At 40.6% G+C, this 25142-nt stretch overlaps 1 pseudogene across 1 annotated transcript; it reads right to left on the bottom strand.

The window, feature by feature from the left end:
• Positions 1–1842: 1842 nt before the first annotated feature.
• LOC307257903 (L-amino-acid oxidase-like) lies at positions 1843–17000 on the bottom strand (annotated as a pseudogene). Its single transcript has 7 exons — positions 16945–17000; positions 9372–9461; positions 7504–7596; positions 7184–7292; positions 3817–3885; positions 3218–3354; positions 1843–2644 (listed from the first exon to the last, which is right to left on the bottom strand). The product of its transcript is annotated as an L-amino-acid oxidase-like (transcript).
• Positions 17001–25142: the final 8142 nt, after the last annotated feature.

Here is a 25142-nt window from a genome sequence, read left to right as displayed (position 1 = left end):
ATTGAGGGTTTGATACACTTTACATTGTGCAGTATAACTTATTTTTTAGGGGCAGTCATGATGGATATTCTTATATCAGCACAAGAAAGCAATTTTCTTTATAGCTATTTGGGCAGCTCATATCTTTAAATTTTTTTGTTAGCGTCTAAAAGTCCAAACATTTTCAAAGTAGAGTGAAAATGTAGTACTGGTTTATGTCATTGAACTTTCAATTGATCAAACAGAGAGAAATGACCACATTATAAGAATCCAGGTTTGAGGAACATTAGTGGTACACATATTGTTTTGGCGACAGTTATCCCTAAAGGTGATGCATGAGTAAAGGATATCCAGGGTTTTTCCTGCATTCAAAAAATGTTGGCGCCCGCCAAAGGAATTTTAGCGCCCCCCAAAGGAAAATCCTCAGCGCCAAAGTGTTTTTTTTTTTATATATATAGATAAATAAATAAAAATCTACTTAAAACGGCTCCAAATGTGTTTCCATTTCCGCGCCATTCCAGTCATATTACTTGCAATCTCAGTTGTAAAAAAAGAAATCAGGTCGGGGATAATCGTTATTAAACTATCATTGTTCCGCTCGCCGGGGCATGCAGGCTTATAAATGCAGCAAACCCTTTCAGCCGTGAGCTCCGCTCGGCCCCTCCCTCACCTGATAGTTTCGCTAACGGCTAGTCCAGAGAGTACGAGGGAGATGTTGTGCATTGCCGGGTGTTTTGAAAAACTTCTAGATGACGAGAATAAAGGTAAAACTAATTGTGTTGTCTGAAAACACTTCAGACTCACAACAAACTAAAATAATGTGCAAGATTTGTCACGCGCGGACACGCGAGTAACATGACATGAGAGACAGAGAGAGAAAGAAAAGTGATATACGACCTGATCTGCACCTTTAAACATCCCGACCAATTTGTTTATTCACTTTAAGTCGAGTCATAGTGGTCTATGACCAAGCAATCAATGAATAAAAACACAGGAAGTTTAAAGCTCCTTAACTCCTGCCACCACAACTGTCAACACTACAATGCAACTGCCTATCCAGCCAGCTCCATGACATAAATAAATCATGCCCTTACATTCAATGCTAGCAAAAGACGTGCCCTATCAACACCATTTACAACTGGTTATTTTTATTTTGACATATTTTTATTAAATTATTAAAAATATGTTTCACTTATTTAGCCTATTTATATTCTCCCTGTTTTCAGTTCAATTAGGCCTTTGTTTAAAGTCCAAAGTCATGGTGTTTTTAGAATAAAACCTTGTTAAAAGTAAAATAAATGCATAATGTTCTTAAATCAATGATTAACTGTCTTTAATAATCGTGATAACACAATGTGATTACTCAAAATAATCATGATTATGATTTTTTCATAATTGAGCAGCCCTACCTTCTTCCATGGTTTAGATCAATTAGAAACAATTAAAGTATTAAACAGGTAGGCCTAGTCATTATTAGTATTTTGACTTCATATCTACAGGTTGTTTATTGTGATTTCATAAGCGTCAGTGAGCTCCATGGTAACGCAGTGATTGACAGGCTGACTGAAATGCTCTTGAGCTGGACAGAAACTCCCCTCTCCCAACCCAACACCCCTCTTAAAATACACAAACCGTTTGCCTTTACTGTCGCGACCCCAAAAAAAGTCGGTCGCGTACTGACCCCCCAAAGGCCCATTCTGAGCCAGGAAAAACCCTGATATCTGAATATACTTTTGCCTATCAACTTCATTCACCAGCAAAAATCCACCATTTTGATCACAACTAAAGTTGCATGGCTGAAAAAGCATCCCATTGAGTACAAGAAAAACCAACAAGCGAAGCTAAAGTGTTAAATTTAAGACTCTAGAGCTCGTCTCTTTGTTGAGATCTAGCTGACTCTTCGTGCACCGCCTTGTGGATGTTAATAGAAGCCCTGATTGCAGATTTCATAGCTGTCTCGATCCAAGCGTGAGGAAAGGCTGTGTGTTCACCAGCAAAATGCACCTTGCCTTCTCTTCTGAAGAGCTCCCTAGAATACTCTAAATGTTGATAAGGGGTGAAGAGAGCAAAGGCGCCAAAGCTGTGAGGATCCTCGCTCCACCTCTTCACTACAACCCCTATGCAAAGTGGCCTGACATGCTCACCGTGGATCTTTGCCAAATCTCTCAGAGCCAGCTCTTTCAGGTCTTCATCACTTGCACCTAAGAAGAGGAGGGAGTCATCAGATCAGGTGTAAGACGCCAGGAGGACGCCAATGGTCTTATTCGCTGGGAAACTGTGGCTGGGGTAGTAGATGTATCGAGAGGGTCCGTTTGTGATGCTCTTCCCTCCTCGGATGCCGTCCCGCTCCCAGAATTTCTCTCTAAAGGTTAGGATGATTTTAGTGGCACTATCGTAATGGGCCCCCCTCATGTCGTACATCTTTTTGTGGGAGAGTGGTGGATCAAAATCCATGAAAAGAGCTGCTCTGGCTGTGGTTGTTACCAGGACAACGTCAGCGGGAAGGTCGATCAAAGAAGACTGAGGGCTTCTCTGATACGATACAACTACACCCTTATCTGACTGGCTGATGCGTTTGACCTTGGAGTTGAGCCGAATAGGGACATGGAGGACATTCTGAAAAGCTTCCGGGAGAAGGTCTGACCCACCAGTCACTTCATAGTAACTTAAAAAGAAAAAGAAATATCCCCATTACACTGTGAATTTGCAATGTGTTTAAAAGTCTGTTGCCAGTTCTGACACTTTTGGCCTTTGCACACCGGGCGCGTTTTATTTGTGCGATTAATTTACACGTTATTAATCATTGTGAACGTATACAGAGTCAATACAAGCTTCGACATAAGCGCCGTAATTTCGCTTCGCGTATTTGCGGCTTTTATTTTTTCGAACTGAGTTCGATTTTTCTGATAGATATCGCTTCTGATAGTGAGACGTCAAAATTCACATTCCAAATTATTCGCTTTTTCGTGCCGTTTATTCGCGTGGCGCCCGGTGTGCAACTGCCTTTATGATTAAAATGACCAAGGCATCCTATAGAAATTAGGGAACAGCTTGAAAACAGAACCATGAATACAAAAATGTATGTTATTGAGTAATCTACAAAGAACTGAACAACTTCAGTTTCCCAGACATTTCATGACATCTGTTTCATTTCATTACATTTTTCTGGTTTAACTTTGCATACAAAATGTTTTTTTTTAACTCTTTAGAGATGAAAGTGTGGGATGTAGGGTCTCACCTAACGTTGTCACTAATGTCCTTTTGATCATAGACCATCTCAGACAGCGCTGTGAACATCAGGCTTTGTTCATTCAGCAGGTCTCCAATCATCCTCAATGCCTCTGAACTCAGATTTCCTCTTTCTTTCAGATACTCCTGTTAAAAATAAGATATTTCTGTCATTGAGCCACAGAAAAAAGATTAATTGACACAAATTCGCTAACAAATCTTTTCCACTTTCACACTTAAATAATAATTGGATTGATTTAGATATTACATTAAATTACATGTAATTTAGCAGACGCTTTGATCCAAAGCGACTTAGAACGGGAGCACACATTCATACACCGATAGCAGCAGCCACCACGCAGGGTGCAAACTAACTATCGGGAGCAGTTTAGGGTTCAGTGACTTGCCCAGGGACACTTGGACATGTGGTGGGGAGACGGGGGATCGAACCACTGACCACCCTACCCACTAAGCTACATCCCCCCAGATACGGCAAACCCAATTCATGCTATTTGCAATTAACTTGAACATCAGTACAGATCCACTTAATACATTTACTCAACAAAATACTGTCATTTTATTACATCCCATGAAATCACAGGGTTTTACCTTGACAGAGTAACGGTCATATTGTATCAGCGCAGCCTTGCAGCCATTAGCCAAAACGTACTGTCTCACCTACAAAAAACAAAAAGAACCAGTCACTTGCAAGGTCTTCAATTGAATCATCTACTGAGCCAATGCTGTTATGAATATTCACAAACTGAGCTTTGATACCTTTCTATCATGAACCATGAACACAAAAGACCAATTTGGAGGGCTGTTGGAGGGTGGGGCCCACAAACAAAGTAATTAAGTCAGTTGGAGCTGCCCTACAGCAAAGCTGGTTGCTGTGTTCAATACAACATTTTGGTCCAGAGTGAATTATTGAATTTACATGCAATTTGATGCAGGATCACTATCACTAGTGGGTGAATCATAATTACTTTAGCGATTGCCTGATAAAGATGCTTAAAGGTCACATATTATGCTAAATGCACTTTTTAAATGTGTTCTAACATATCCATGGGTCCACGGTGTGCCTAGAGACTGCCAAAATATTTTAAAAAATAACAATCTCTCCTTTTCTCACTCTCCCCCTTTCTGAAACCCCCACCCCCTCCCCCCCCCCCCCCCCCCAATATACTCCAGTCAGAATTCTCCTCGTTTCTGACCTCAAAAACTGGAAAGCCAGAAGCTTCCACTGTGCAGCCCACACCCCTATTTCTTATTGGTCCACGGCCCTGACAGACAGAGGGCGAGGCGTATCTGGCTTCGCTTCCGGACAGGGGGCGGGGGGAGCTCAAAGATTGTATATTTACGAGGGGAGCTGCAGCTCTTTTTAAAAAAATAGGCCATTGTGAGATTAGCTGAACATCAGCATAGTACAATAAATTATCTGAAAGTTTTTTTCAGCAAACAATTAAAGAAAAACTTATAAGGGACCACTAAGACCATATAATATGGTGTATAATAGTACCGAAAAGTGTTTAATATGGGAGCTTTAATCTTACATGCTGCCCTTTGTACACTTGCTAATTTACTAAAAGTTACTAATATGCAGGCAGCCTGGACAATTCTCTCAACTGTCTGGCTTTGTTTAGCGTCTAATCTTCTAATCACCAACTTTTTAAACACATCTTTAAACACAACTTAACAACCTGTGCTACATACCTCCTTCAAAGCATGTTCTATCAGTTTGTCAGCTGACTTCCCTTTCTCACTAGCCTGGCATTCCCAGACCTGCCACTAGGCGCTGGCAAATTAAATTTGCTGCGTGTGTTGGTCTGGACACGCTCCGTTGAAGCTTATCAAGAAAGCCAGAAATCTGGCGGGCGCGCCAGAGCCCTTTGTATGGTGCTCTGGGGATGACGTAACCGGATGACGACAGTGACGTGCATGCGACGTCGAAGCCGTGATAGTAAACATCAGAGATGGCTGCGGATATGTTGTGTGAGTTTGAGACTGCTTTGGCCTCGACCCTTAACGATTTGGAAGACGGCACTCAAATCTTTCATTAGCAAGTAAGTGGAATGTTCTATTTTGCCGACCGACAACGCCAAACGTTTAATTTAACAGTTTAACAGCTGTTCGCTAAACGAAAGGGGCTTACGTCGCCTTGTGCATCGCTCTGATTGGTTGTAGTGCTATCCAACTGCGTGCAGTGGCATTTGAAATGCACGAGTAGGAGCCGCCCCTTGAGTTGGAAATTACTATTGATCGTCGCCAGGCCCTCTATCGTTCAAGATATCAGGGTCTGGATTTCCAGGCTACTTTCTCACTTATTGACACATTATACCGGTCCTTCTCATATAATTAGCATATTGTGATAAAGTTCAATATTTTCTGTAATGTACTGATAAACATTAGACTTTCATATATTTTAGATTCATTACACACAACTGAAGTAGTTCAAGCCTTTTATTGTTTTAATATTGAGGATTTTGGCAAAAAAGTAAAGAAAAACCAAAAATCCCTATCTCAAAAAATTAGCATATTTCATCCGACCAATAAAATAAAAGTGTTTTTAATACAAAAAAGTCAACCTTCAAATAATTATGTTCAGTTATGCACTCAATACTTGGTCGGGAATCCTTTCGCAGAAATGACTGCTTCAATGCGGCGTGGCATGGAGGCAATCAGCCTGTGGCACTGCTGAGGTGTTATGGAGGCCCAGGATGCTTCGATAGCGGCCTTAAGCTCATCCACAGTGTTGGGTCTGGTGTCTCTCAACTTCCTCTTCACAATATCCCACAGATTCTCTATGGGGTTCAGGTCAGGAGAGTTGGCAGGCCAATTGAGCACAGTAATACCATGGTCAGTAAACCATTTACCAGTGGTTTTGGCACTGTGAACAGGTGCCAGGTCTTGTTGAAAAATGAAATCTTCATCTCTATAAAGCTTTTCAGCAGATGGAAGCATGAAGTGCTCCAAAATCTCCTGATAGCTAGCTGCATTGACCCTGCCTTTGATAAAACACAGTGGACCAACACCAGCAGCTGACATGGCACCCCAGACCATCACTGACTGTGGGTACTTGACACTGGACTTCAGGCATTTTGGCATTTCCTTCTCCCCAGTCTTCCTCCAGACTCTGGCACCTTGATTTCCGAATGACATGCAACATTTGCTTTCATCCGAAAAAAGTACTTTGGACCACTGAGCAACAGTCCAGTGCTGCTTCTCTGTAGCCCAGGCTAGGCGTTTCTGCTGCTGTTTCTGGTTCAAAAGTGGCTTGACCTGGGGAATGCGGCACCTGTAGCCCATTTCCTGCACACGCCTGTGCACGGTGGCTCTGGATGTTTCTACTCCAGACTCAGTCCACTGCTTCCGCAGGTCCCCCAAGGTCTGGAATCGGCCCTTCTCCACAATCCTCCTCAGGGTCCGGTCACCTCTTCTGGTTGTGCAGCGTTTTCTGCCACACTTTTTCCTTCCCACAGACTTCCCTCTGAGGTGCCTTGATACAGCACTCTGGGAACAGCCTATTCGCTCAGAAATGTCTTTCTGTGTCTTACCCTCTTGCTTGAGGGTGTCAATGATGGCCTTCTGGACAGCAGTCAGGTCGGCAGTCTTACCCATGATTGCGGTTTTGAGTAATGAACCAGGCTGGGAGTTTTTAAAAGCCTCAGGAATCTTTTGCAGGTGTTTAGAGTTAATTAGTTGATTCAGATGATTAGGTTAAGAGCTCATTTAGAGTACCTTTTCATGATATGCTAATTTTTTGAGATAGGAATTTGGGGTTTTCATGAGCTGTATGCCAAAATCATCAGTATTAAAACAACAAAAGACCTGAAATATTTCAGTTGGTGTGCAATGAATCTAAAATATATGAAAGTTCAATTATTATCATTACATTATGGAAAATAATCAACTTTATCACAATATGCTAATTATATGAGAAGGACCTGTATTCCAGGACATCAGGGTTCTCTTGTACCATGAACGTCTTCTTTTTCAAACCATTAACCAGGTAGAAGGTTTGAGGGTCATCCATGATGAAGTTGCTCAATTTGACTTTCAGTTGTTCAGCAAACCAGAGCACGATTCTGGTGGTGAGGTGATTGTGGAATAGTTAGCTTGTGCCTGCAGCGACTCTTTACTGTGTGTGTGAGCCAAGAAAAAGATCCCATAGACAGTAATGTGCATGCAAGACACTGAATGATGGCACATGTCACATCCCTAAATCAGTTTTTAGATTTTAGTGATTTAAATATCCACGCTTACATGTAAACAATATCGAATAATATATGTACTCACCGATGAAAATCTGGGATCTTCATGGCTCCCAGTTCAGCATACCAGCCCTCTTTATTATTCCTGTAGGTCTCCACTCGTCCTCCAACACGACCACTGCATAAAAGGTAAATATGTTAAAAGATAGAAATCATGTACATATACTTTGATTTGCTACAATTGTTAATTAGTAGACCGCTCTTGCTTTTCTTGCTACGGCTCGTACTACTCGTATACCCATTTATCTACTTACAACTGCATAGGGGAGGACGGGGGAATGTGAGAAATTGGGTAATGTGAGACACCCCCTGTATCTAGGACACGGAACACATTTTTGGTCATGTGAGATCAGGGGCGTAGCACCAAATTCTGGGCCCTTATACAAAAAGTCCTGATGGGCCCCCTGAAAAGCGGTCTTACAATACACATGGCTCTGAGCCAGACAACTCCACAATATTTCATCTGATGAATGACCAAATCATTACTTTTACCAGTGTTAACCCCAGAAAATGTCTTAGTCAAAGTGGTCACTGGCCAGGGTCACAGGAGGCGTGGCAAAACATTTGGGGGTAGTTTACAACAGACCTTACAGTTGTGCAATTTTGTTTGCTATGTGCAGGTAAAATTTTACAGACAGTACAAAACACAATTGAAGAAAACTTCTACTGTTTTGGTGCAATACTATGCAGACACACTAAATACAAATAATAGACCATACACTTGTGTAGGCACATCAAGTGCAAATTCAACTTTTTAAAGTTCCTTTATGGATGGGGGGCTTTGATTATTGTGGACAATAGGCCTACTGTGATGCGATAGCCTATAATTCATTAATGGTTATTATTAGCCTATACTTGCTTGATTTCTATTTAAATACAGGTCGTTTTGGAACATGTCTTTCCCAATTTAAAACATAAAAATAAAGCAGCATTGAAAATTCAGAAAATAAATCTTGTTGGCCTACACTAGCATGCTGTTCTACAAATAACTCCATAGTTGAAATAATAAATAAAATGTCTAAATGCATTGTAAATGACAGTAACAGTGCGGCACTTCTTTAAACTTACTGAAACTTGCAGGGGCCATCACTCTCATGTATTCATCAGACTTTTCTTTGCGCTGTCTGAGTGGATAGATAGGTTGTGTTGCCACAGTGATGTGGAGTCTTAAACTGTTCTAGCTTTACCAGCACTTATTTCTGTACAGCTAAATATCCCCCTAGAAACATCGCTGCGTTTATTTTCGCCACCAGTTCAATTCAATGTTGGCTTGCTCCTGCTTACTCTCCCGCACACATGCCTTAGTCATGTGCATGTTACGATTCGTATTTGGACCCAGGAGCAGACAGAGGCAGATTAAGATAAAAAAAAAAAGGTTTTATTTGGCTGTGTCTGAAATCGCGCACTTCTGTACTTACACTTACTTTTTTGAGTGCACTTTGCGCAAAACCGGAGAGTGTGCCAAAATGCAGTGCACTGTAAGTTCCTCGGCCGTGCACTCAAAACGGTCTAAAACTTGAGTGTAGAGCGATGGACACTTTCCACACTCAACGGCCGCCATCTTGCCTACGTAGCGGAGAGGACGGGACATTAAAATCAAAATAGAGGAGCTTGAAGCAACTGTGGAGACGGACGCGCTCTACAAAAGTTAAATTACACATTTGTTTAGTTTTTCCGTACAACTACACTGTTTTAGACTGTATCTGACCGTTTAAAAAAAAATACCACCGAAGAAGAACCTTCAAAATGCAAAGTCATTTCCGGTAGGTGCGCGACGGCAGTTTGGACAGTGCACTGTAGAAATGAGAGCACTGCGTCTATAAGTAAGTGTACTGTAGGGATAATAAAGTGCACTCAATGTAAGTGCACTTACGTGAGTGCGCGATTTCAGACACAGCCTTAGTGAGGTGGGGAAGCTGGTGGTGAGTGGGGAAGCCGGGGTGGAGAAGCAGGTAGGTATGCTGGAGAGCGTGGTCCGGGTAACTGCAGACAGAGGAATACAGTGTTAGAGAATTGCGACAAAACAGCAAGAGGCGAGAAAAACAGAGCGAGGTAGTAATCTCAACTGGAGCCGGTCATGCATAGTTACCACGGTGAGGAGTTGTACGATCTGGCGACGACAGCAGGGAAGCCCGAGGTAAAGTAGGTGAGTTGATTGATAATGCAGACCAGGTGTGAGGCAGACAGGAGGAGTGGGAGTGGCAGAAAGAGGCGGAACGCACAGCAGCCAGCTGATCACGACAGTGCAGGCCCCTGATCTCCTCGCAAGGGTCAGGGACCTATCATGAGCCAGTCAATTATTTCTTTTTTTGGAATGGCATTGTTCAGGGCCTTCGAAGATCGGGGCCCCACATTTAGCTTGTTAAATTTATTTTATTTTTATTTACGACTGTATCACTTTTCCCCGCAGTCCGTCGGCCCTGTGTGAGATATATGTTTTCAAGTCCCTCTCATTTCCCCTTGGCCATGAAAGAGAGGACCTCATGGTGATGTTGTAAGCATACAAATAAGTAAATTTTCTTGCTGTCAACAAATGCTGGGCTTACACTAGAGGACTTTTAAAATACTTTGAAAAGACTGAAGACTGAAACCCTCTTACATCTAAAGACAATCAACTCACACCCGAAGACAACTAGTCATTAGTTTTCAGTCACAGAGTGTGATTTTGAAAAGACAGGGGTCTCATATTGCAAGACTACAACTAGATTCCTTTTGAGATTAATATCATAACCGCAAACGCGATTGTGATTATTTAATTAAAAACAAGTTAATTCAATATTCCGAGCGGGGGACTTCCTTTAGCTATTTGTCCAGCTTTATTTGCTGATCTCATACCCCAATAACTTTAACTCCTAACCCTGTATTTGACGGTAGAGTGTTCAGGTTGCGCGGCTGTCAGCCTGGTTCTCCACCGAGGCTTCTATGAAAAAGTATCCGAAATAAGTGCCTCAGCAGGCGGACACAGGTCGCGACTAATGCCGCTCCTCCTGTGTCGTGCTTGGTGCATACGAGAGTGTGACAGTGTTTGTGTCATTTCGCTTGAGCCAACCCCCTAAGACTAGCGATAATATCAAACATGTTTGATAATCAAGACGGGAAGAAGACTGGCTGAAATCGGGTCGGAAGACCACCATACACCAAACGACTGAGATTACGTGCGCGCGCCACAACTCCAGCACGACTCCCGTGATTTCAGTCCGACATTGGAAGATTGTCTGCGACTGTCAAATCGCGTGAAAAGTCGTGTAGTGTAAGCCCAGCATTAATCGATTGTTGTGCCTAATCAAATTGATTCAGGTAGAAAAACTTCTATCACACATGTTGATGAACTACCAACATATGAAACCATGTGATGATGATAACTGAAGATTAGCCTGAATTTCTGAGAGGTAGTTTTTTCTCAAATTGTGGCAGTGGAGTAAAGTGAGACAAATGCTGTGGGGTAAAGTGAGACAGTGGCTGTGCCCTCTTTTACAGTTTTTTTCGATTGCTAAACCACAGTGGGCATAACTGGAGCGACATGTGCAAAACTCTAACAACAGTATGCAGAGCAGCGGTTCATTCGGGCCAAACTCTAGCTCGTTTTTCATTGCTTAAACACAATTTTCAAAACTCTACACACCTATCTGTAAGGCTTCGGGGGAGTTTGGGACACAGATGCGGACCAAGGGGTTTCTAAAAGTTATCCCCGGAGGGATAACCACTAAATCGCAACGCGACACTGGGAGGGGGGAGAAAACAAAAAGCACAAAGTTGTGCAGGGCCACACAGGCTACCTTTTAATATTGAAAACTAAAACAAGAACAAAGCCACCGCTGCCAAGCAGCTGAACGGACACACACACAAAACAGAAGACTTTGAAACACAGGGAGCACTCAGAGACAACCTCTCACTACCTCTTAAGGTGAGATAATGAGCAGCACAGAGCACTGGGATCTCAGGTCCTATATCATCTCCCCACACCTGGGTCCAATCAGCCAATCAGTGCCACACACCAGATTGCAGTGAGGGAATCAGTCACCATTCTCACGGAGAACCTTCCGTTTCCTCACACTATCTCATTACAGATAGTAATGAAACACTGTGGATTTCCAGCCCTTTTTTTCAAACACTAACACACTACTGCCACAACTGTAAACCACACATTCAAAACAGAATGAATGCCATTTCAAACACTGCAGATTTGAATTTCAACTGAAACACTAAGATGTCTTGTTTTAGACTTGTTAGTGAACATATACAGTATAAAGGGAAAGCTCAAAAATATATATTTTTTTGGAAATGGTCCAATGAAGACAGGTTGTTGGAGGGAGAAGAGTGGCAGTGAGAGTGTGGATGTGTGGAGGAAGACATAGAGCTGTAATGTCTGATGAAATACAGTAAGGGCTACACTGATAGACCCTGGGCCTATCCGAAAAGTCCAATCTCCTAACCCATAAACCTCCTTTCCTATGCCTTAACCCCTAAACGTCATCGGGGTTAAGGAGAGATGAAACGTGCTTCCTATCGAACATAGGAAAGGACAGCGCTGTTTTCAAATGAATTCGACTCCACTTTTCCTAACCGACGTCATTGCGCGACGGCGAGTATTGCTGACGTGAGTCTAGCGTGAAACTACACTATTCTCCGAAAATGGACTACAACAAGCACTCGTTTGATCCATGCGTTCCTTTCATATTGATTTTAATCAGGTTGTCGCCAACAGAGTGAGAATCACTTAGATCGGACTTGGCCAAGGGGAATATATCCCAATTCACATGTGGAATAAAAAGAGGCTACACTTAGCCATGTTGATGTTGAAATGAACTGCCCCCAGAACTTCATTAAATGTGAAGTTGGTATTTTATTTTCTTATGGTGTAAATTATGTGCTACGAAAACAACTAAATTATGATGTTGGTCTTTTATGAGTTCTTTATTATCTTTATGGGGGAGGGGGGTATTTTGTTTTAGCTGAGTTAAATCTTCCTCTCTTCTCCTCTCCTCTCTTCTGTTTTGCCTCTCGTTCGTATTCATGTAGAGTCGGTAAACTCCAGCGGTGGCTTGTTGCTTTAAATATTGCCGCCGTAAAGGATTATGGGATACCACTATCTCCTTTCCTTTCGCATAGGTTGGTCAGGAGTAACCTATGCTAAAGGAGGGTTAACAGAAGGATTGAGGCTCCTTTCCTAAGCATTTTGGGAATTCGGATCACCTATCCGCCGAGCACTTCCGGTTCATCTCGATAGGAAAGGAAATTTCCTATGCAAAAAAAAGTTTTCGGATAGGCCCCACGTTGTGAATATTGGTCTCTCATTGAAAGAGGCAGGGTTGAGAGTGCAACCCAATCTGCAAAAATCTAAAGTTGCATCCTTACAGTAAATGACAACATTACAGGATAGATTTCTGTATTACAATTATAGAATATTTACACAGACATTTGGAAATGTTTTCAATAAAATATACAAAATGTGTATCTATTGAAGCAAACTTCTGATTTTCATTTATTTTTGTTTTCCTAAAAAAACGGGTATGTTATAAAATAAACAATTTCATGTGAAAGAATTTCACCCTTTCATCAAAGAAAATATTATGTAATTTGTGTGAAATAACTCAAATTATTCAAACTGTAAAGATTAAAAGTTTGTAATTTGTGTATTGGGGTTTGATGCTAGTGTTTGTACTCTGAGCAGGTTCTGTGTGACAGTGTGAGTTATCTCAATGAGACTGGTTCATAGTGTTTGCTGCACTGAGCCTATTTTGCAGGTGAAGTGAACTGTTCAGCTCCAATGACTGTTGGTAGTGCAGACTGTAGTTAGAGTTTTGCACATTGAGCTACAGTTGTGCTCACTGTGGGTTAGCAATCGAAAAAAACTGTAAGGCGCCCTCATTATATGGATACTGTCTGTCTCGGTGGTTCTTGATACTGCCCCAAGGTGGCATAAAAGTTTAGAAAATAACTCAGTGATTTTTAAAGCTGCACATTTCAATATATTACTGTACTTCTAAAAAATAAAATTGTGCCGGTGGCTCCTCGTGACAAACTTTAACTTTTTTTATGCAGGAAAGTCAGCAACTAGCTAAAAAAAGGGCAGGTTTAGATATCTAAGGAGCCACATATCTTTGTCAGGAGTTCTACTTAGAATAGAACTGAAAGAAGATTGAATGCCAACCTTGCATTCATCAAGTGGACACTCACACGTCTCCAAAGGAATAATGATGTTTCTCAGTGTCTATTGAATGTTTAAACAGCCATTATAATGAGAAAATGACTAAATTGTGTTTTCAATTTGATTTGATGCCAGGTGGCCAAAATAAAATCTATTACTGCCACTTTAATGTCACTATTCCTATGCACTATTCCCATTTCAGTTATTTCTGTAATGTTATTCAAGCCTGATAGACAGTATCCATATCTTTATCTCTGCTTTGGACACAATACTGTCTCCACTAGTTTAATCTGTCCTCAGGTCTCTCCAAAATTGCTCTCACCACCTATTGTCAAACTGCCATCACAGAGTCTGTAAAGGACTTCCTCTTTGCCTTAAAGTACTCCTCCAACTTAGACGTCATTCCATCTTTACTGCCAGGCTCAATACAATTGATCCCTATGTAGTCCTAAACCAAGTAGAAAAACCGGCTGTACATTGTGGCCCAGCACTTTTCCCCGTCTCCCAATATTTTCAAAATCATTTCATGTTTCGGCAAAATCCTAAATGGTGACTACATTAGTTTCTACAGCAAAACATAACTGTGCTTTGCCATATGCAACTTGGCCAACATTCAGTTAGGGTGCAGTACAATAATCCGTTATCATGCATAAAGCACTGATACAGTGTGAGTAAGAGCTGGTGGGACCATTGTGACTGTGTCCTACTAGGTAGTACTGTGTGTGTGTGTGTGTGTGTGTGTGTGTGTGTGTGTGTGTGGTCGTGTGAGGTCGAAGTTAGGTGAAAATTACATGATGTCACCGAACTTCATGCACTAATTAACAATTACAACAGTGTAAAGTGTCCTATCTTTAACAGATTCAACGCAGCTTCTTTAACTTTGCATTAAGGTTAAACTTCATCAAACTGACAGACAAATGATAATACACTTAACATTCATTCAAACTTCGACAGCTCCGCTTTCAAACATTGTTTGGAGACACAGCCTACCTCCAGAGGGAGAATTATTGGTCCAGTTTGACCTCGATGCTTGAAGCCAAAGAATACCCTCACTTTTCATTCCCACTTGTTAGAATGAAGTGTTTGTTTTGTATCAAAACACGTAGTTTAAATATACAGTAGGACATCAAAGCTGTACAAACCATATGAGTGATGCAGAACCATGACAGCATTTGAATGAGTTGTATTGTTTGAGTATATTTTTGTCTGGTATTACTTGATTGTCAAGGTTGCCATGATTGATTGAGTGAGTGAGAAATAGACCACACTAAATTAAACTTAAACTTCTGGTCCAGTAAGTGCAATTAGATAGCAAACACGGATGTATGATCCATAATTGTATTTTATGTACATTAATAGACCAATACAATTCTGAAAACTATAACAGTGTTACAATGTTATTTGCCCTACACCATCAAAGATGAGACATGATTATAGTTCAACTTCTAACATGAACACTATCAGGGGATTAAGAAGTCGGACTCATGTCATGTTGTTACAGCCACATGTTTACTGATGAAATTGCATTGGATGTAGAGTTATATTAAATGGACAGTCAATAGAAACTATTTTATGATCACATTGGCTGTATCCTAATGAGGTCTTTGCCCACATATGACTTGGCAGCTGGGATGCATGGGGCTGCAGGCAGCGGGCTGTGTGTTATCACAGTGCCTCAAGGTGTCTGGCTCTGCCTTCATGTCACAGAGGGAAACCCATTCAAACACACATCGGTAAGGTCAGCCACAACAACTCCGTAAGTTCTGATGTCAAACGCAGCCTGCAAATGCAATTCAGCATTATCAAAACATTGCATGTTTATAATACTGACAACTGACATGTAGTCTGCAAGAATGTGCCATGCACATATGACAGAAAGTCAAAAATAAAATCTGATTGTCAGTCATGTATGCATTATGTGACTAAATTGTGCAGTCCACTCATATGTTCATGAGGAAATATTCCTCCTTTTTTCCTTTTAGCGTTGGGAGCGTAAAGCAAAAAATCCCCCATGTAAGCCTTTGTTAAACCAGCTTTCACAGAGGCATCTAAAGGGAATTTGGTAACGCTTTATTTGATTGCTTGATAACATTAATAAAAGTCTTATGAGTTTCTTAAAGTTGTGAATAAAAGCATTACCAACCCATTTATTGAGTCTTACCAATTTACGTCAATTTATTTATGTCATTGTTAAACCTTTACACAGCATTTTGTGTTGCTTTATGAAAGTAAAAAAAACTTTATTATTAATTAATTTATTAACAGTAAACTATGCTCTTAATAAGCAGCTAATTAAACACAGTTTAATTTTAATACATTTATTAGTCTATTTCATAAAAATAAAATAAAATTTTTAATAAAACATTGTTTGCAGATTTGTTGCTGTTTTTAATCCAGAAAAATTGTGAAATTGTTTTTAAAGGTTACAAATAACCAATTGACTAAATTCCTTCATCCAAAAAAATTCAGTTCATTTGCCTCTTACTGTTGTGTTGTTTTCTTCAAAAGTTTGGCTATCTTCTATTTTGTTGTATCTAATTTTTTAATTTGGTAAAGGTGAACTGACTCCTGCAGTCAACTATGATCTATTATTAACCAAATCTATAGTTGGTAATCAGCATTAATTGATGCTTAATTAGTTAAGCATCAATTAATTGTGATGAGTGTCTACTTAATGTTAATGTACTTAATCTACTTAAGTGTTACCCTATAGTCTTTAAGAGACTTTACACCACAAAAAATTCAAATTTTAATATTTACTCCTATTAACATATACTTTAAAATGTACTTGACTTCTTTACACAACTCTGAAATGTCACTTTAAAGGCACACTATGCAACAATTTAATGAAAAAATTCACACAAAAATAATTCCTCTGTGATCACTAGAATATTTGGTGGTGTGTTTATCTGCTGAGTCCCAGTTTGGTGTGACTGTAGACTCTGTTTTATAATGAAAATGTTGTATAGTCAACCTGAATTTGATCATTTGATCAATGTTGGACCTGATGTGTCAGCAAGATGACAGTTATAGGTATAAGGTGAAGAACACACATGAAAACACTGAAACTGGAGTTTCTATTGTTTAAAGCCAGAAGCAAACACACTTCACATGCAACCTTGTCTTTATTGATTAATTGAAAGGCAGGATATATGCAGAATACAGAGATACAAAACTCCAATATTCAATCAATCGTTAACATCTGAAATTATTTGATTGATATATTTGACAGCACATACAACAATATAGAACCCATATTGAAACTGCCTTGTTTTACATACAGACGTTAAAGAGACAAGAGGTTCAAGAAACCTTCACCAAAACGATTTATCATTGTTGGACTGAGTGTGGTGGATCCTCAGCTGTGCTGCCATGAAGAAGGCTTTCTCAGGCTTCTACTGATGAAAACACAGGTACTTCTTGCCGCCCTTAGTGCCTGAGTTGAGATTGCTTTCAAGGACAGTGATACCAGCCTTTTTATAATCTGGGAGAGATTTTGGGTTGTGAAGCAGGGAGAGCCACTTAATGGGTTTTTGGCCATCATGTTTGTTGAACCACAGGTACCAAGCATCACCTCCAATCTGAATGATCTTCACATTCACTGGCTTGAACTGCTGCTTTGTAAGACGCTCCACATATGACTCGTTCAGGGAGATACCCAGATCAGTGGGAGCACAATTGGCGTTGGTGGTCAGACGGCACCAGAAGACGACAGGGGCCTCTACTAGCTCGTACACTGCATCAAAACGCATGTAGCCTGCTGTAAAGTAGTAGGCGTCTAAATCGTAGGAATCAGTGAGAGTGACATCACAGAGGTATGTTTGCTGCTCTCTCTTCAACCAGATGAAGATCCAGGGCCCTTCACCGTGGCGGTTCAGATTCCAGGGCAGCCGGTCCCAGTCTTGTTTAATCTTCATGGCTTCAGCTAGTGGAACAACCTGGACTTCAATGTCCACTATGGGACTATCGTGCTCTCCGGACCCTCTGAAGTACCACAGGTAGGTACTATCACCTCCATCTCCAGCATTGACGTCTTTATGGATCCTTTTGTACCCTGCAAACGTCAGTCCCTTATCCATGGCAACGTTGTATGCGACTTGCATCCTGGTGATTGGTGCTTGGCCCATTTCTTTTTTGTACCAAAGATAGATGCCTTTTCCGATGTGGAGATCAGTATTGATTTTCGTGAAACCATCTTCTTGGAAGGTTCGCTCCTCCTTTACATTGAGGGACACACCAAGGTCTGTGATGTACTTGGCCATTGTTGGTAACTGCAAACAAGACAAAAAGACATAAAGTTACAAGCATGACCATTGAGGTGACCTCTTATATAATTGTGACAAATGAAAATATCTGGTCAAATATGGATCACCATAATGATATCTAAAATAAATAATATTTTAATATGCATGCATAATGCACCAATTTACACTGATAACAATGGATTAAGATCTGATATAGAAAACTCAACGTTCTACAGAAAATAATAAATGATTGCACACTTACGTGTCTGCTGACAGTGAATGTGAGGCAGGAAGAAGTCAACTGATGTGCTGAATTCTGATGTACCTACCAAGAGTCAGCTGCCTTTATATAGAGAACAGAGTTGTGCAATCCTACATTTGAGGAGTGATTTTCCAAAGAAATGTTCATGCAGGGATCATTCCAAGGAAAGGTAATTATTAAACGGTCCTGCCTGAAATAACAACACTGTAATGGGAAAAACATTAAGGGAGGAACGAATGAATGATCAAGATAAAAAGCGTAACATCAGCATGCACACACACATCCACACGCACACACACACACACAAATCTGCTCACTGTAAACCCGGATATTCGGCTTTAGTCTGCATAGTGTTGCGAGGATTTTGCAGACCATTTCCAGCTATCGGGCCAAATCTCATGTTTCTAGTTCATTCTAGATCACAGTTATACGAGCCGCGGCATAAGACATATAAGGGAAAGGAAGGGGGCTTGAACCCTTAAAATAGTTCCCGATCTATTTGACCTCAATGTTGGGTATGAGCATGTTCATCAAGTATTTGTGCTTTATTCGAATAAAACAGGGTGGTTCCTATTGTTTCTTGCAGTATAAAGACATAGACAGTGTGGACCCTTCTTTGCTTTCAGGTGTCCATACTGGAGAGGTGTATAGGAAGCTCAAATCATTTGGGTTCAACAGGGACATTCTCACCAATGCATTCATTGAAAATGTAATAACTTTTTCTTTCACCAGCTGGTTACACTCCATCACCCTGCAAAACAAGAACCGCCTGTTGAGTGTGGTTAAGGTCTGCTCAAAAATCAGGGCAGGCTGTCCGAGCTCTCTCCCCCCTATATGACACTCAGTCTGTAAAACATGCACGCAGGATTCTTCAGGACCCCTCCCATATCCTGTGTACTGAGTTTGAGTGGCTCCCCTCAGGACGCAGACTCCGCTGTCCATTCTGTCGGACACAAAGGAGGAAAGCAACCTTCATCCCCAAGGTTGTCCAGCTCCTTAATGCCGACCACTGACTGTGAACACGCTGCAATGTACTTTTTAACCTGCTGCGAAGCACTTTATAACATGTCGAAATGCACTTTATAACATGTCGAAATGCACTTTATAACATGATGAAATGCACTTTATAGCATGCCACAATGCACTTTATAACATGATGAAATGCACTTTATAACATGTCACAATGCACTTTAGTATAATACGCTGATATGCACTTCTTAATTCAAGCACCTATACCAAAGTACTGTATAAACCATGAAATCATTACTGTGTGTTAAATGTTATGATCGCAAATGTGTGTGCTGCTTGACTGTGATTGTGTAATGTGTGTGAGTGTGATGTGTGTGTTGCGGATCATACAGTGTGTGAGCTACTTATGTTTGTTGATTGTGTCTTGTGTTTTTTTAAGCTACTGTCATGTGCCCCCTTTGAAATACCCCTCAGGGACGAATAAAGTGATTTGAATTGAATTGAATTGAATACTGTGAATCTACTGAGTAGCTCTTTTGCCTGTCTATCCGTCTGGGAAGAGGGATGCCTCTTCTATTGCTCTTCCTGAGGGTTCTTCCATGTTTTGGGGAGTTCCTCTCTAGGCTACCTGAATCCAGGGTTTAAGGACACAGGAAGTCATATGCTGTACACATTATGAATCACCTTGGAGAAAATCTGGGATGTGTGATATTGGGCTTCACAAACAAATCTGATAAGATTTTTGTTTAACACGCCGTAGTATAAATGACCCTGCCTTTATCCACTTGTAGAATTGGTATTTTTAATTGTAAATAAATGTTCAAACAAGAGAAAGTATAATAAGAATGTTATTATAATAAAATGGAATAGGCTATGTCTATACATTTGTGAAAATATCTTCATTACCATCACTTTTAGTTTCGAAGACCTAAAACATGACAACCATGTTGTCCTGCTGCTTTCTCAATCGTAACCACAAAAAATATGAAAAGTTAGGAAACTCACATTTTCAAGGCCTCTCATTGTATTGTAAGTTCAAGTTTTGAGTTCTATAAAGGCCTACTAAGAATTCCAAAAAGTAAACGTTGTGTGAACGTGTTATATTTTTTTCAGACAGTTTTATTTGAGTTGTCTCAAATAAAATTTAGGCAGTTTTAAAAGTAACAATTTTTAGAACTCACAAACCTAGTGAATAGGCCTAATGTTGCCTAGAACGTTTGGTAACGCTTTATATTAAATGAAAAACAATAAAAGTAGGACTATTTAACTTAATGACAATGCAGTCCTTTATGTGGTACTTAAACCAGCTTATTAAAAATTAAGCAATACACAGATCATGGAATAACTAAAACACCTTGATTTGAGTGACAGCTGACTGAAAAAATAAGGCAACAGCATAAGTTTATCCTTTCTGTTTAGCCTCGTCAGAAGAAAATTGATTACTGTCTCTCTGTGATGCGTTTTTTTGTCTCTGTTCATTGTTGAGCGTTGGTGCATATATGATACTTTTTGCCATGAAGTAGGCACATTAATAAAGGCTTTTTTAACTTTTTTCAACAAGAGCGCCTTGGAGTTTTCACTGTTTCGATGCTTGGCACGACTTTGAGGAAGGAGTAATGTTAAATACCAAAAAATGGGTAAAATAATAAATGATTGCACACTTACGTGTCTGCTGACAGTAAATGTGATGCAGGAAGAAGTCGAGATCAGCCAAACTTGAATAAAGACACCAACTTCCCCTGAAGTGTTTTCATCAAACTATTTATTCTTCATGAGAAATGTCAGTTCTTACACACATGTCTCTTAAGGCGTGTGCTCACCTGTTGTATTACAGTCACCTAGGATCTTCAGTGTAGTAAACAGCAGAAAGGAAGCCAGTTAAATAGTGGTGAACCTTATTTTATCATGTTTTGTACTTTTGTCTGTCTTTCAAACTTGTGGAATGTAAAGCAGGAAATCGCTGTTGCGCACACAGTAAAAATGAAAAAGTTAGGAAAACCCACATTTTCCAGGCAAGTCATTCATATGTATTGTAAGTTCAAATTTTGAGTTCCAAAAAGTTAAAGTTGTGTGAACCTATTACTGTATATCTTTTTCAGGCAGTTTTATTTGAGTTGGTTCAAATTTAGTTGGTTAAACTTACGATTTTTAGTCTTAGCCTCAAAACTCACACATCTAGTGAGTAGTCCTAGCCTGGCTCCGCCCGCCTACCTACTTCCGGCCAAATTTCATTTTCCCTTCAGCAGTCAGTCCGGGTGTGCAGTGAATTTCTCAGTTTTCTCAGGATAATCCACAGCTGTCCAATCAGCGAACAGAGCGAGTGGCTGAGAACAATGACGTCGAAGTCGCGCTCCAGTTTCAGTTGAATGCTGCGTTCCTTTATACTCGGAAGAAGGAAACTTCCGACTTGGTAGTTCCGAGTTCCGACCTGTCTGTGTTCCAGTGCATCTGCTCGCGAAAGTATGGACGCCGACAACCTTTCTCGTCCAAATAACTAAACGTTAGGCTCTAACAAGTTACCGTTGCCAGATACCGGTAGATCCATATACCACAATATGTAGTGAAGTCGGAAATTTCCGAGTTCCCTGTCCAACTGGAACGCACCGTCAGTAGCCGGCTCATGACACACGTGACGACCAAACGTTATGCGATTGGTTGGCTAATCCAGAGTGGCACTGGGCAGATCCAATAGTTTTACACTTCAACAGACACCCGCCTCCAAGTGAGTGAACGTTTGCCAATTACAGCACTTCCAGACCTTCTGTACAAATGAAATTAAGTACGATGGTCTGGTTGGACCAGGCTAGAGTAGTCCTACAGTGGCCTAGCAAGTTTGGTAACGGTTTATATTAAAGGTTCAGTAAGCGGAATGGTCAGTTTAGCTAACTTCCTGTCACTGACTGCAGTTAGCAGTCCCCTCCCTCGTCCCAACATCACAACATTAATGCACTGCGGTTTTCAAGCAGCGCATTATCTAGCATCATCTCAGATCCATAAGTGTGATAAAACATGATTAAAACCATCAAAACAGACATTGGGAAGGATTTTTACCTGCTCCGCCATTGAAGGTGCATACACATTCACCCGTCTGTCGCTCTGCGAGTGCACCGTCAGCGAGACGGGTGCCGGTTTCTCGCGTTCTCTCTTCTGATTGGATACCATTAGTGGGATCCCCGAAAAGTTTATTTGACGATTACATGTAGAGCGAGTGACTGAGAGATCGGCTTTATGGAATGCGCACACTATATAAGTGATCACTGTATTGTAGTGAATATGTACATGGGTTCATTCATTCCTTAAGACTTTTGACTCTAAAGTGAATTAAGACTTGGTTTCTGACCAAGCAAAATGTTTGTGTCCCAACCCCCCAACATTCCTCTGTTTGAGCCAAAGCTGTTATCTGTGTTTTCACACCTATCGGTTCCTCTGCTCTGCCAGCCCCAAGACAGGATGTCCCACATGACCCCTGTCTCTTCTGCCATTGGTCAGAAGTCTTATGCTGTTTTCTGATAATAGCAAGTGAGCTGATACAGCTCACGCTCTTCCCTTCAAGCACCATCCGAGGTGTTTCTCTCTTCTCCACGCACCACCCAACAGACTGGGGGTGCCAGTTGCTCTCTTCTCTACCCACCACCAAACGGTGTGGAGGTACAGCTCTCTTCTTCCCCAACTTCCAGACTGGGAGGGGGAATCCACCAAGTTCTCTGGAGCCGGCAATCAGCCTCTCCACAGTGAAAGACCTGGTGCTGCTCTCTTCTCCTCGCGACCTCAAGGAAGGAGGTCTGCTCGCTCTTTTTGTCTCTGCATCTCCGAAGGGAGTGGTGCAGACAGCCTCTTCTCTCCTGCCTTGCTAACCACCCAGACCGGGGGTAGCTCAACCTTCTGGACCCAGACAAGCTCTGGTCTCCCTGATCCAAGCTCTACAACACGGCCTGTCCAAACAGCCGTGAAGCCCCTCTCAACCAAAGAGGAACAAGGATCCACCCTGTTGCTCCCAGCAACTAAAGAGGTACCAGAAGAACCAGGGAACGAACCAAGCTCCCACAAAGGCCAGACCCTTTAAGAAGAAGAAGAAGAACTACTAAGCTACAACCGTAGCCCAGAGACAACAACGCCAGTTAGCACGCCGCTACTGAAGAACCAAAGGACCTGCTCAACAGAGCTGCATCACGACCGACCCTGCCAAGCACAACCAAAGGACCAGAACCCAAGCACGGCTATGAGCGCTGTGTAAACATCTGGTATCGTATGAACTACTGGGCTTAGCTTAGCTTAGCAGGAACACATGGCTTAAAGGACTGTTAACTTGGAAATGTATATTTACTGATTTTGAACTGTTCATTGTTACTTTGTAATTGGGTTTACAATACTGTGATATTACCTTGAACTTATTGGTTAGATACCCAAACATTTATGTTGATTTGAATTACCTTTAAAAAGGGACCTTCAACCAAAGGCCCCCTTTTTGTTTCTCTTCCCCCTCTTCTCCCACCACAGGGAGGAAGGTGTGAAAGACCGGCTAATTTGCATCTACACATACATGCACTCACAGACACAGATACCCACACCCACACACACACACACACACACTCTCTGTGTGCTTTAGTTTTAGTGGTTTTTAAATGTATTGGATTTTATTTACTTTATGTTAATAAATTACATGCATTTTCTTTTGTAACTAGAAGTTTCTGTCATTCATTTGTGTGAATATTGTTGGGAAGTCCGCAACCAACAAGTACAAGAACTCTGTAGCCTTCAGTGTTAAGATCATATTACCAAATTTATAATAGTAATTATTTGATTACATTATTTTATGGAAATGATCATTGAGACTAGGATTTATTAATGTTGATTCATTTAACTGAACCTTAAAGTAATCAACATTTGAGAATAAACCATTGATTAAACGAGACAATTTGCTATTATTTTTCCATTCTTAAATGAATGGTGGTGCCCCTTTTGAACTTTAATAAACTATTAAAGTATTATTAATCATCAGATTAATTTCTAATAGCAGAATTAATCTGAACCACCTGTACCCGCTACAGTATGAATAAACAGCGATTTATCACTTATATTAACATAAATAAATCGCTTACTTCCCCTTTTGAATTAAAAATAATAAAGTAGTACTATCTAACTAAATGACAATGCAGTCCTTTACTTAAACCAGGCTTATTAAAAATTAAGCAATACACTGGTCATGGAATAACTTTAACACCTTGATTTCCGATTGGAGTGACAGGTAACTGAACAAATTAGGCAACAGGATAAGTTTATCCTTTCTGTTTAGCATGGTCAGGAGGAAATTGATTACTGTCCTTTCTTGTGATGTGTTTTTTTTTGTCTCTGTTCATTGTTGATGTGTATAGATTTTTTTATACTTTAGTAATTTTTTTCTACTCAGTTAGATTCCTAGATAATTTTGAAATAATCTCCACTATTATTTAATACTCTGGACTTTTTTCTGTTTCATATATTGTAACGATGTGTTTTGTCATTTTAATTGTACTATAGTTTAGAATAAGATGTCACTTCCTGCCTAAGGCCAATATATTGACTTATGGTTATTCACCCTGAAGAAGGCCTGTGTTTACATTGGTGCATATTTGATACTTTTTGCCATGCATTAGGCACATTAATAAAGGCTTTTTAACTTTTTTTCAACAGGGGCGCCTTGGTGTTTTCACTGTTTTGGTGCTTTGCAAGACTTTGAGGAAGGAGTAATGATAATAAAAAAATAATAAAAACTTGAACAAAGACACACTGTTGCACATCTTCCCAGGGAGCATTTTGTTCGATGCTTGGCACGGCTTTTTTGAGGAAGGATTAATGATTAATACAAAAAGTATTTGTAGTTCTTTCCTCCAAGCGTTTTCATCAGTTGTGTAAGATAAGTATCAATTCTGTGAAAGTCCATCGTGCTTTTAGCCAAACAAACAAAGGCGTATTTGGCACAACTTTGAGGAAAGGAAAGGAGCTAAAGAAAAGGGGCAGGGGGGGGAGTGAAAGTAAAGTAGTGTTTTTATTCATCAAGACCG

This window comes from Ammodytes marinus (genome assembly GCF_949987685.1).
Source record: "Ammodytes marinus genome assembly, chromosome: 11".
Lineage (NCBI taxonomy): Eukaryota > Metazoa > Chordata > Actinopteri > Uranoscopiformes > Ammodytidae > Ammodytes > Ammodytes marinus.
Note: the sequence above shows the minus strand (reverse complement) of the source record. Positions and strands in the feature narration are given on the sequence as shown.